Here is a 13,770-nt window from a genome sequence, read left to right on the forward strand (position 1 = left end):
AAATCTATGTTTTAGAAGTTTTCAGTTAAAATGTAAATGTTTCTACATGTAAAGCAAAAATACATTATCAACATAATCACAATCAGTCTGAACATATTTAATGTATTCTCGTGTGACCCCGCGTAAACATGCGTAGCCATTGTATTTTGGCTTCGCTATACGCAATGCATAATTTAAATTCATTTAAACGGACTGATCTCAGTTCAGGAGACTATTTGCTGTCAGTAAAGGGTTAAACTTTCGATGTCATGTGATGAAACAACATAGCGCAGACCACAGTAAAGTTTGTCTTTGGGAGAAACACCAAAACAGCTACATCTGAGTAGAAACCTAATTACGTTTTTACATTGGAACCTGTTTAAGTAAAAAGATTAGTATCTAGTTTCATCTGATATGCCATTTTTTAAATTTTAGCGATTTATCGCAAAATCCCACACTGCTAAATAAAATGTACACTAATGTGTACTTCAGCAAAATTTTTTCTTTATAATCCTATATTCACTGTATGTTATCACATTGAGAATCAATTGGTTCATCCAAAAGCAACAAAATAAAAAATTGCTTTAAGGGGGTTTATATGGAGTTATATGCAGACAGAGAGCACACAGGAGGTTAAGTCATTCACCAATAGGGAGCAAGTGATTCACTCCTAAAATCCCACCAAAAGTTCATTTTCAGGCTGCACATGATGTTTGGTCCACACCAAAACATAATTTGGTAATCAGTACATAGATTTAGAATTTATAATGTATAATTTTATTTTAACAAGGTTGGCAGTGGTTGAATGATGCTTTCCATTCCTTTGAATCAAAATTAATTATGCTAATTTCTAATGTAATGTCTGTAGCGTCTCAAAAACTAGAATAACCAACACTCCTAGAAACATAATAAACAGTTTGAAAAAAATCTGACTTTCTATAGCTTTGTATTATTTAAAATTTCACGACTTAGTCCAGCTGTCCACAAATGTTGCCATCTTCATATCACCACTGCCATCATTTTTTGCCTGTTTATTAGGTGTTACTTGTTACAAATCAAAAAGGGAAAAGGAAAATACACACAACAGTCATGCTCAGGTCTCAGTGCATAAAACAGTTGATCTCAACTGGTCCAAAATTGGTCACCATTCTGTTCTGATAAGGCTGCTGAAAAATTCTAAATACAAACAGCAAAATGCAACTAATCAAATAATTTTGCATTAATAGGACAGAAAAATAAATAGCCTTATCAATAAACTTTCAAATGTGAGGTGAAAGAGTTTTCCATATCCGTGGTTGCGGCAACTCAATCTCTACAAATGAATCCATCAATTGGTAATATAGTTGAAACTAATATAATATTTTTTCCACGCTGTAAGATCTGCTGACCACACTACTACTGTTTATGCATTACTCTGCCTATATGATGTTAATAATTTTGCATATTGTTGGGCCTATGTAGTTTGTGGTCATTTATAAACATTAAAGTAAAAAGGTAAAGTAAAATACAATTTTGGTTCTTGAATCTTGGGTACTGATGTTGGGTCATACCAGGGCCATAACCACAATAAACTTTTAGGGGGCCAAGTCCCCCCAATAATCATATATGACCAGATTGTCCCCCTCAATAATTGATATCCTTGTTGCTATTCTGCTGCACGACTCAATGTAATTCGAGATAGCCAATCAAATCAATGAAGGCAGGACTTGTGCCAACTGATCGAGCAGTTCGTCAACATGAGGCATTAGATAATCATCAAATTTCAACACTGCGTTAACTTTCCTATAATCTACACAGAATCAGACCGAGCCATTGCTCTTAAATACCAGAACCACCGGGCTTGGTGTATTGTACCCTTTAATTCTTCCCACACTACCTATTTCTTGTCTTCGGGTATGCAGTAAGGATGGCTACTTACCACTACACTGGGGGTTGTCTCGATGTGGTGGTTATGAGATTAGTGCAGCCAGGGGGAGGCGTCGGAAAAATGATTTTGCAACTTGGCAACCTCCTTATGTTGTGATGTCGAGAAGTGGTCTCCACAAGGGACCAGGGTGAACTGATTGGCTTTTAGATTCACCTCTATTCCAAGCTCCTGCCTCTCCGGAACTACCGTTGCCAAGGATACGGGGACCTCCTCTCTCCATGGTTTTAGAAGGTTGAGGTGGAAAATCTGATATGCCTCACCCTTATCCATATGCACTACCTCATAATCAACTTACTAGTAGCAATACATGTACTTTATCTTCCTGTGCAAACTCCCATAGCCGAGCTCCCCTGTTATACAGACTGGACTGATGTTCTTGTGCCTGTAGCAAAAAGAGTATTTCTCCCAGGTCAAGAACATATTGAATTAAATTTTTCAAGGTCCCTTCTCCCAATTTTCCTTCATGACTTGATCTAACATGCCACAGGGCTTAACGCCCATATACAAATTCAAATGGTGAAAACCCTGTGGTGGCTTGCGAGACCTCTCGCACTGCAAATAACAGGAGTTTGAGCGACTTATCCCCGTTCCTAGCATCTTTATGCAAAAACTTACAAATCATATTCTTTAAGGTCTTAATAAATTATTTGACCAAGCTGTCTATTTGTGGATAATACACGCTTGTCCGAATCAATTTAATACCCAATAATTCGTACAGCTTGGGTTGTGTAAGTGACATAATAGCTGTGCCCTGATCAGTAAGGATTTCTTTCTGAATCCTCACTCGGGAGATAATTATGAAGAGTGCCTCCACAACACTACGTGCTGAGATGTAGTGCACTGGTACTGCTTCCGGATATTGCATTGCGCAATCCAACAGGACTACTGCAAAATGATGCCTGTGTTCTGTCCATTCTAGTGGCTCGACAAGGTCCTTGCCAATTCATTCTAAAAGAATCTTGATCAACGGATTGGGCCAAATGTTGCTTTTGGAGCGGCAGGCACATTCACCAGCTGACATTCACCGCATGCCATACACCACTGGTGTACATCCCTATGAATTCCTGGCCAATAAAAATGGGCCATGAGATGGCTTAGTTTTTTCCCCTGTACTAAGTGATCTGCCATCAGATTATGATGAACCGCCTGGAATAACATTTCCCGACAGCTCTTTGGTATGAACAACTGAGATTTATTTTAATTTGTCAGAGTGTCCTGTGTCACTCTATATAACCAATCTTTTATAATTGAAAAATATGGATATATGAGTGTGATGCCTGGCTGGAGACATTGACCATCAATCACTTTCACTTGGTCAAATGCATGCTTCAATGTTTCGTGACTGCTCTAGCGGGAAATCCCCTACCGGGAATTCCCTAAGGGTGGGGGAGGATGACACCTCCCCTTCCCCAGCATCAGCCTTATGTGGAGTAGCCGAAGACAGCCCAGGCCATGCCTCCCCAGCCAGTGCTTCACACATCCCATAACGGTTTAAATTCTCACAGGACCCATCCACACACAATCCCTCCAATAATGATCGAAAAGTCAGTCGGATGGGTGAAGCGAGGACAAACCACCGCCTCAATATTATGCTTTTGTCCCTGGAATATTACTGTGACAGTCACTACAGGATTATCATGAACATTCTCATGCACACACCTCACCTTCACCCAATTATTTGCCTGCAGTTCCCTGTTTTGAATCAAGCATTGATGAATGGAGGTTTGATTACAACCTGAATCCACCAAGGCTTGGCATACAAAGAGGGGAGAGACAGAGTGTGTGGAAGCGGAGAACCCCCATAACCGGGGAGCCGATCTTGGGGAAATGTTCTGGGGAAACGGAACAGTACGGAAGGAAGGAGGGGGAGAGAGAACAGGGGAGGAGACATTAAGAGCAATGGATTGCTTCATCCAGCAAACCTGGGGAAGAACTGCCCCAGCACCACCAGGTTGATGACATCCTCGGCATCACAGTCCTCTTTGACCAGCACCCACTGCCAGCAGGTGTCATGGAGCTGCTGGACAAAGGCAAATGGGTGGCCGACCTCACTCAGCATTAAGGACCAGAAACAATGGCAATGTTCTTCTGGGCTGCGGCCGACCTGTTGCAAGATGGACTTCTTCAGCACTGAGTAGTCCAGGAGTTTGGTGAAAGGTTGGTGATCTGGGCTTACCCGGTCAGCATTGGCAGATGATGGACAGCCTACTGTTCTGGTGGCCATTTCAGACCTTCGGCAGTGTGCTCAAAGAGGGCCTCAGGATTATCTTGAGGCACCATCTTGGTGAGCAACATGTGGGGGCGCGCTATTGCCGAGGACGGGGAGGCTGCCCCATCCTGGGGTACTAAGCTCCGCAGCACCCACCAGTCCTCCTCCTATTACCGAAGGACTACCTCAATGCACTGTTGTTGCTATCTCCGAAGCTCCACGAGGGCCTGGTGTTGGCCCTGGTGGATGTTGGCAAGGGACCAGAAGACTTCTTCCAGCGGTGACGACTCTATGACAGCGTTTCCTAGAGTCACGTTGGGTTAACGTCCTCATGGTCACCATAATGTGGTTCTCGCTCTCGGTGGAGCACGTGGTGAGTTGTGCTTGGGTGCCACGGAGAATAGCGTGAAGCCTCCACATAGACGCAACTGAAATTCATCCTCCACCACCTGGATTGAGGCGTGTCACTATGTCACCACAAGGACTTAGAGCGCATTGGGAATTGGGCATTACAAATTGGGGAGAAAAGTGGAGAATATTAAATTTTTTTAAATCCTGGTTTTCGGCACCAGTGTAACAGGTTCGAGGAAGTGGGAGACGGTGAATCCAACTCAAATGTAATTTTATTCTTCACACAAAAACATGTTTGCTTGACTGCGTAATGATAAAGCTTAAAATAAACACTCAAACGTGTTTAGTGGGACTGGAAGCTGCAAACAAACTCGAAGATTCAGTTGGGCTCTCTCTCTCAATCTGCGGTCTGGCCCCATTTATTACCTTCGTCTCTCACTGTGAACAAAGAAACAGCAATTACCAGAAATTAATCTCAGGTGAAAACTCTTACTGCTTTCTCTCTCCCCAGATGAACGCTCATTCACGCCCTCGCCTCCACAGTCATAAATTCTAAATGCAAATATTATTAGGTAATCATTTTAAATCAATTTAAGATTTTCTAATGTCTTTAATTCTGAATTTTGTATAGCATCTCCTAAGAGTCTACTATTAAAAGAGACTTTTCATTTTGGATATGTCTGGTCAGGTTTGTGCTCAAAGAATGAGCCACCAGTTAAAGGAGTACACCTAAAAACTTTTTTCTTGGAACATAAAAATAGATATTGCAGCTCTACTCCATAGAATAACAGTTTATTGGGAGCAGAAGTGATCAAGCTTCAAAAAGGACAAATACTATAAAGTACTATGTGGCAGGGCGGAGGGCGGGGCCAGGTCGTGATCCTACACACCCGGTCCCGTATTAGGCTAATTAAGCATCCGAGAGGGATAAAGGTCGACTGCAGAGGATAGTGCGGGAGAGAGAGATTGTTTACGGGCATGAGTTCTTGCCACTACCGTCCACCCCAACGGAGCAGCCGGGGGACGAGGAGCCCAGCCGTCTGGAAGAAGACGATGGCCGCCGACAGCGAGGGGAGAAGGGGCTCCTAACCGACCGCCTGGAGCGGTCAGGGCCTGGCTGTCGTCCGATAGAGGTTGGAGGAGTGGCCGAGGAACAAGCTACGGCGTATCGGAGAACCGGCAAGTAGGTTTTTTTTTCTCATCTCTCTCTCCTCTCTCTCTCACTGCTGCTCTACGTTGGCCTTTTCCCTCTTGTTTAAATTTTAGTGTTTTTTTTTGGGGGGGGGGGGTACTACACTGTTACAGGAAGTACTCCCCTATTTTAATTATTTCTGTTTCCCTCCCCTTATCCCCTCTCTCATCCAGGTAGATGGGGATGACCTGCCAGCAGACTAGGCTTAAAGTACACCCTCCCCCAGGGAAAGAGGGGGGGGTGTACGTCAGGCCGGGGGCTCCCCAGCCTGAGAGAACGAGGGAGGAATGTGGCAGGGCGGAGGGCGGGGCCGGGTCGTGATCCTACACACCCGGGCCCGTATTAGGCTAACTAAGCCCCCGAGAGGGATAAAGGTCGACTGCAGAGGATCGTACAGGAGAGAGAGATTGTTTACGGGCATGTCCGTCATGTGTGTGTGTTTGTGTCTTTTAAGTTTCTCATTAAAATATTATTTGTATCATCAAGCCGGTTCTCGCCTCCTCCTTTCCATTGATCCCTTTACATACTATTAAAGGTTCAGTATAAAGACATCATAACAGTAGTACATATGACAAGTGCACTATATTCCAAGCTTTCTGGGGCCACACAAAAGCTTTGTACTACTTTTATGTTATTTTTATAATTATTTTCCCCTCTCTCTTTGGACCTTGACAGCAGTGGTCAATATGATCTGTTCCCCATCTGACGCTCTCTCCACGTTGTGTCGGAGAAGCGACACTAGGGTTCTCTCTTGAGCGCCGAATATGCCTCTGATCCATTGAAAAAAGGCCAATGAGAAGTTGGCAGTCGGTATTTGCATACCCCGCCCCCAGACATACGGGTATAAAAGCAAGGCAAATACTAGAGTTCATTCAGAAATTTTCTTCGGAGCCAATGGTTGTGCATGCTGTTCGCAGTGAAACACACCCGTTCCTGTATTCCTCTGACGCTACTGCATGCTGTTGGATTGAGGGCGCATTACAGCGGCGATTCTTCTCCTTGCACGGCAGTGGATATTGCCCCTGGGCGCCGCCAGCATGGGCTTGGACCGGAATCCCCCGTCCTCCCCACAGCCATCGCGGTTGGATGACTGGTTCCTGGGGTCCTGACGCCGCTCACAGCCGCACCCCCCCCGTCCCGTTTTTCCCGGAAGTGCACGATGAGCTGAAGTCGCTGGGGAGGGCACCGTTCACCGCACGACATCACAAAGCCACACGCTCATCCGCTCTCGCTACCCTTGACGGCGGAGCGGCCCACGGGTACACGACGATCCCCCCGGTGGATAGGGCTGTTGCGCTCCATCTATGCCCCGGAAACCATACCACCTGGCGCGATCGCCCTGTACTCCCTTCCAAGGCCTGTAGGACAACATCCTCGCTGACAGCGAAGGCCTACAGCGCCGCCGGAACTGCAGCTTCCGCCCTGCACGCCATGGCCCTCCTGCAAGTCCACCAGGCCAAGGCGTTCAAAGAACTGCACGTGGGTAGCCCTGATCCTGACGTGCTGCAGGAACTGCGCTCAGCGACCGACCTCGCCCTCAGAGCCACGAAGGTCACAAGTCGAGGACTTCACCCAGCAGTTCTCCGCGGTGAAGAAACAGACAGAGGCGATATCACATATCCTGCCCCGCCGCAAATCTGCCGCCCCGGGCCCTGCCCCGTCTGCTCGCCAAGGGCGTCCCCCTGCGAGGAAACGACAAGCAGCTCCGCCTCAACCTGGGCCCAGATCTCACCCCACGTGTCGAGCGCTCCGGAGGAAGCAGACACCCCCCGTCTCACGGACCCCCTCAAGGACCCGGAAGGCTCCTAGGCACTCCTGAGACGGACGAACCAGAGCCCAAGACGTTAGCTCCGGAGATGGTAAGACCACTCCGTCCCCTGGTGGAGGGCCGGGAGGAGAATTTTCCTTTAACTTTTCTTTTGCCGCTCCCCTTAACCGGGGAAGTGGTACCCAAATTCTCAATAAAAGAGCTATTTCCTTTGCCTCTGGGTCATCTGGCCCGCAAATGCCATTCTCACGGCACTCTGCCCCCAGATCTCAGCAGTCCCAGCACGCTGGATGCGGCCCCAGGCCAGCCTTCAGCCCCATGACTGTTCCCCGGCCGGCCGGTTCTGACGAGTCCAGAGGACGCCACTACAGGACCTCCTCCTCAGTCACCAACCCGCCCCCTGCCAGATGTCCGGAGCAAGGTAAGTGCTTTGAGTCTTTTCTCAGCACCAGAGCCTCGGGACGCGTCCGTGCCACCTGACGGCGTACTACCTGCTCCACGCCGCTGTGAAGCCCCGCCGGGTACGTCAAAAATAACCGTCCCTTTTGTGCCCCTAGCATGGAGATTGGATGGGTGGCTTTCACTTCCCAACCCGTCTCGCTGGCTGGCCCGGACCATCCGACTCGGTTACACAATTCAGTTTGCCAGGCCCCCGCCCCCCTTCACGGGCGTCCGCTTTACTGCAGTGCACGGCCAACATGCCAAATTCCTGCGCGCGGAGATCGCTACTCTCTTACTCAAAGATGCGATAGAGCCTGTCCCTCCAACCGAAATGAAGAAGGGTTTCTACAGCCCTTACTTCATTGTACCCAAGAAAGGCGGCGTCTTATGACCAATCTTGGACCTGCGAGTTTTCAATCGAGCGCTGCTCAAACTCCTGTTCAAAATGCTCATGCACAAGTGTATCTTGACAAGCGTCCAGCACCTAGATTGGTTCGCAGCGGTAGACCTGAAGGACGCGTACTTCCACGTCTCAATTTTGCCGCGACATCGACCCTTTCTATGGTTCGCATTTCGACGGCCAGGCGTTTCAGTACAAAGTCCTCCCCTTTGGCATGTATCTGTCCCCTTGCGTCTTCACGAAAGTCACAGAGGCAGCTCTTGCCCCGATCCGAGAAGCTGGCATCCGCATACTCAATTACCTCGACGACTGGCTCATCCACTCCCGAGAGTTACTATGCGCTCACAGAGACCAGGTGCTCAGGCACCTCAGCCGCTTGGGGCTTCAGGTCAACCGAGAAAAGAGCAAGCTCACCCCGGTCCAGAGCATCTCCTTTCTCGGCATGGAGTTAGACTCAGTCTCAATGTCCGCACGTCTCACCAACGAGTGTGCGCAGTCGGTGCTGAAATGCCTTGCCAAATTCAGGCCAGGCACTATGGTCCCTCTAAAACTCTTCCAGAGGCTCCTGGGGCATATAGCATCCTCCGCCGCGACCACGCCGCTGGGGTTGATGCATATGAGACCGATTCAGCACTGGCTTCAGACTCGAGTCCCGAAACGAGCATGGCGCCAAGGCACGCACCGTGTGACAATCACCCCTGAATGGGAATTGGGTAAGACCCCCTTCCCTCAGTGTTTGTAAGGGCCCCGGCTGTCTATTGCTCTATGCGAGAAACATAGAGAGAAAAGAGGCCCAGCCAAGCTTGGCCCATTCCCAGGTTGGCAAGCGTCGCCTTGTTCCCCTGCCTAGGGTAACCATAAGGATTCCGATGACTTTTCTGGGGCATTGGAGAAGGGTACGTGCAGTCTGACACAGCTGGTCGTATGGCACGTAACAAATACCTGCCCGCTCCTGTGTCAGCAGAACACGTACATGGCTCAGCGCATGGCGGATTTAAATTGGACCCCTAGTGTCGCTTCTCTGACACATCGTAGAGAGAGCGACAGACGGGGAACGTCTAGGTTACGGATGTAACCTCCGTTCCCTGATGGAGGGAACGAGACGTTGTGTCTTCCCGGCCACGTCGCTGAGCCAAACCGCTGTAGTGGCCAGAACCATTTCCGGCTCCTCAGAAAAATCCTGAATGAACTCTAGTATTTGCCTCGCCTTTATACCCGTATGTCCGGGGGCAGGGTATGCAAATACTGACTGCCAACTTCTCATTGGCCTTTTTTCAATGGATCAGAGGCATATTCGGCGCTCAAGAGAGACCCCTAGTGTCGCTTCTCCGATACAACGTCTCGTTCCCTCCATCAGGGAACAGAGTTTACATCCGTAACCTAGACGTTTTTGTAGGGAAAAGAGGAGCTTTAGGATTCTTGAGGAAAAGATTGTTTAAAGATTCTACTGTGACTTGAGGGCAGTAAATAATTTGGTGAATTTTCTTTTTGCTAGACAGCTGACACAGTTATTTCATTTTACAGATACATCAATGAAGAAAAGCAATTCAAATTATATTAATCTTTTCTTTGAGGCAGCACAAAAAAGAAAGAAAAGATGACTGAAACAGGCAAACTGCTAACAATACAGACACAGTGTTTGTCTTGTACTTTGCGAACTTTAAAAATATATGTATCTCTTAAAACCAAAAATGATACAGTTTTGGGCCTTTGTTGCATTTCAAACCTTTATTTTAGAAAATTATTGCATTCAGCGCCTTTACTCTATTTAAGGACCAAAGAGGAACATTATATTTGTGACCTCAACACCTGTGACCCCCCACCCCCAAAATGGCGAACACTGCACAGAATTGTTTATCCTCCACAATTTGGTTATCCTCCACAATGTCTCCATTGACAATCGAACACCTGCTACATTGTGTGTCTTACCTGGTTTTGTTCTATGACTTACACATACACACACACATGCTTCACACCAGTCTTCTGACTTGGGTCACAGGGCAAATTGGCTGTTATTGGATGTTAGTGGCTAACTGTAACAGGGCTAACCTCTGAAACCCTGCGATCCAAAACGCAATCACTGCTCCTATTATTTCACAGAGATGAATGATCCTGGTGTGACCGATAATCTGAGTGCATGTGTATGCATGAATCAAGGAGTTAGACGTAAACAAGTTTACTTAATTATAAAAATATTTTACCATCATAAAACGAAGCAGTCTTTAGAAGCTTATCTCTCTAGTGGGATGCTAGAGCGATGAAATGCTGTCTGCTTTATCCTGATTTAATTGAGTCCGCGCTTGAGCAACAGCTGTGTGTGTGTGTGTGTGTGTGTGTGTGTGTATGATAGTGAGTGAGTGAGAGAGTCTGTATTCCCAAAAGCCCCATGTCTCAGACACATCAATCACAAGCTTATCTCTATGACGATGAACTAATGAATGGAGACATGATATCAGTCTCTATATTGAAGAATACCCCCTTGAATCTTCCTGACACAAAGCAAACGTGTTCTTAACTATTCAGCTAAATGTCTACAGGAGTAATAAAAATGTCTCAAGAGCCATATCAAAAGTATTTACATCCTAATGTGGCTTTTATTGTTGACAGACATGTCTAAGAATTGAGATTACATTTCAAACTCACATGATGTACCACAACAACACTACGGCTGGGCATTGATACAGATTTGCAGATTCGATTAAATTCAGATTCACAACCTCTCGATTCAATTCCAAATTCAATTTGATTCGATTAAATATCGATTCATATGTGTATATTTCAGTTATAATGTCCATTTTTCTTACAATTGAAAGAAAGCCTCTTCATGCTAATGCTGTTAATTATACAGGGGACCGTCTAACTAGGTAAATTATGAAAATATACATTTTACTAATTCTATTTTATTAGTTTTTCATCATTTTAGTCACATTTTAGCTAAAAAAATGTATAAAAAATAAATAAATAATAAATCAATGTATTCAATCAATAAATATGATAATATATTGCATATATAATTTTTTTGTTACATGTGTATTGTGTAATAACATAATTTGGACTATTTATATGTATATACATTGATTTGTTGAACACGCGTTAAATACTGGCACTGTCTCTTTAAGAAAGACAGCATTTCTGTATACAGCTTCTGTAAATGAGCACGTTAACAAAAACGTTCAAGAAAGTCTTGAACGGCTTTATCTCATCTGCCCTGCATGAGATTAGAATTAAATATTTCTTTTTTGTTATTTTTGAGCAACAACTGACTGTATACAACTGAAAGGGTATTAAAAGAGACATTATTCAATGACAAAAGGGTTATGTGAATCTTGTCTTTAGACATACACGGAACCAGAGACGTTTCCAGCATTGAAGGACATCCAGGGCTTAGCCCAGACAATTTTATTTTCACACTAGCAACCACTTCTCTGTAGTCCAAAGCTGGTGAGAGGGTATTCTTTGAGTTTTGCTCTGAGTGGACCTGTTTCTACAGTTCCTAAATCTTCCACTCTTGTACTATCCTCAACATCCTCTCTCCTCCCTGAATCATCTGTGATGCAAAAGAACAGATACAGCACATAACGTATTGCAAATCAGCTTCAAACAACTAATTTATCAAGTGCTACATATTTCAAATTGTAGACCAATACCATTGAAGAAAATGTATTGGCAAGAGCAGATCAGTAGGATTGCCCTAAGATCTATCATGATTCTTGAATTTTCATGTACATTACCATAAAGTCATCACAAAAGAGTTATATTATAGTGAGTAAAGTGAAGTAAAATTTTTTTTTATATATAAATAATTAATATTTTTTGACATAAATATTCAAAATGATGTATAAGATCCTAAGTTAAAGGAATACATGAATGACTTCAGTCTAAGTTCATTGACACACCATGGCATCGAACTGTATATAATTCTCAATGTTCATCTGTCAAAATCCTTTCATTATGATCATTGGGATAAACAATGTTTCACTTTTAACTTTCTCTAAAGTAAAGTGACTGATTAATTGTTACCAGTTTCCATGCCTGATTCTGGCACATCTTTGCTACTCTCTACAAAACCATTTAATCAAATCAACGTGTATATTTACTACAAACTAATATCACAAAACAAGTCACACATACATTTTATGCTAATGCTTATTGGTTATCCTCAGCGAAAACAACACCTGATAAACAAGAAAAGTATACTCAGAACGGGACTCGAGCCGACGTCTCCAGCGTGAGAGGCGGATGCGCTAACAAGGAGGCTAGAGGCTACAACATGTAATGACAGTCGGTAGTGGACCTCTTGAGGTTTAGCCTACTGTGGGTGAAAGCCAGCCAGATGATGATCTTCAGACTTTAAGGACAAAAACAAATGTGAATTCTTACCCACTGACTTCTTTCGGAAAAATCCCCAAAGCCTCATTTGCTTCATTTTTGCTGTCTTTCCTGCTAACTGCTGTTAACTTGGCACTAAGTAACGTTAGTTGATGTCAACAACTGTGTTAGCTCCTCCCCTACTTGCTGCATATTCAACAGAGAGGAAGAAACAGAGTCGCCCATAGGCAACCGACCATATTTATATCATACAGCATACAATTTAAATACCTGCTTTAGCCAAAACAGCATTTAAATGTAACTAAAACTTGCCTATTAGGACATATTTCAAATTTCAATACTCTGAATTCTGGCTAGCAAGTCTGGAAACAATCCCACTAGTAAAATATGTATCAACTAATTAAAACTAAATGACTTACTCATTCAAAATTGTATCCTCGGCTGGATCAAGTCTCTCTTCAAAATACAAACATTCATCGGAGTCCTGCTCTTCTTCTGAGGAAAATTGTAACTCTTTGTCACTACCCAGGAGTTTTCTCACTTGTGTAACTTGCTGGCTTTCAAACGCGCTGAAAAGTGATAGACTTTTTTTAAGGCAGAGTCGGGGGCGTTTACCATTTGATTTGATCGTCTAAGCACATTAGCGTATGAATGGTGCGCTCTGCTGGTGGGTGTGATCACATTAGAGATAATTAGATGAACCAGTAAAAACTATACATTGCTTTGTTTAATACAGATTTCATTGCAGGAGAATATTTGTTTTAAATTAAAAAAATTTATTTAAAAGTAGACATTTTAAGCTTTCTTTATGTTTCATGTTTGTGTGATAAGTATTCGCAGAGTTTTAGTTAATTTTTGTGATGTGTTTCAGAAATATGCTCATGAACACAGAGACTGTTGAAAGCTCACCCTTTTTATTTTCTTTATTTTACAAAAGCACAAGGTTTTGTTGTTATTGTGAGTGCACACAAATAAAAGTAGACCCTTTATAGTCTCTAATGATGTCTTACACTTATCTGTAAGCCCCAAAGCGACAGAGAATTTTATGTTGTTTCTGCTGTAATGACGAAAAAAAGGGTTAAGGTTAATACCATGTCAAGTTTTAAAAAAACCTAACTCCCTACCCTAAACCTTAAACATAAACCTAACCGATATGTCATAAAAAGCATATTGT

The 13,770-nt window shown here is 44.3% G+C and overlaps 1 protein-coding gene across 4 annotated transcripts in view; it reads right to left on the reverse strand.

Annotated features, from left to right (window-relative positions):
- Nucleotides 1-13,770, reverse strand: part of asic2 (acid-sensing (proton-gated) ion channel 2) — a 593,044-nt gene that overhangs the window by 7,453 nt on the left and 571,821 nt on the right. The gene's annotated exons all lie outside the window — the stretch shown is intronic.

Source organism: Xyrauchen texanus, chromosome 12 (genome assembly GCF_025860055.1).
Source record: "Xyrauchen texanus isolate HMW12.3.18 chromosome 12, RBS_HiC_50CHRs, whole genome shotgun sequence".
Lineage (NCBI taxonomy): Eukaryota > Metazoa > Chordata > Actinopteri > Cypriniformes > Catostomidae > Xyrauchen > Xyrauchen texanus.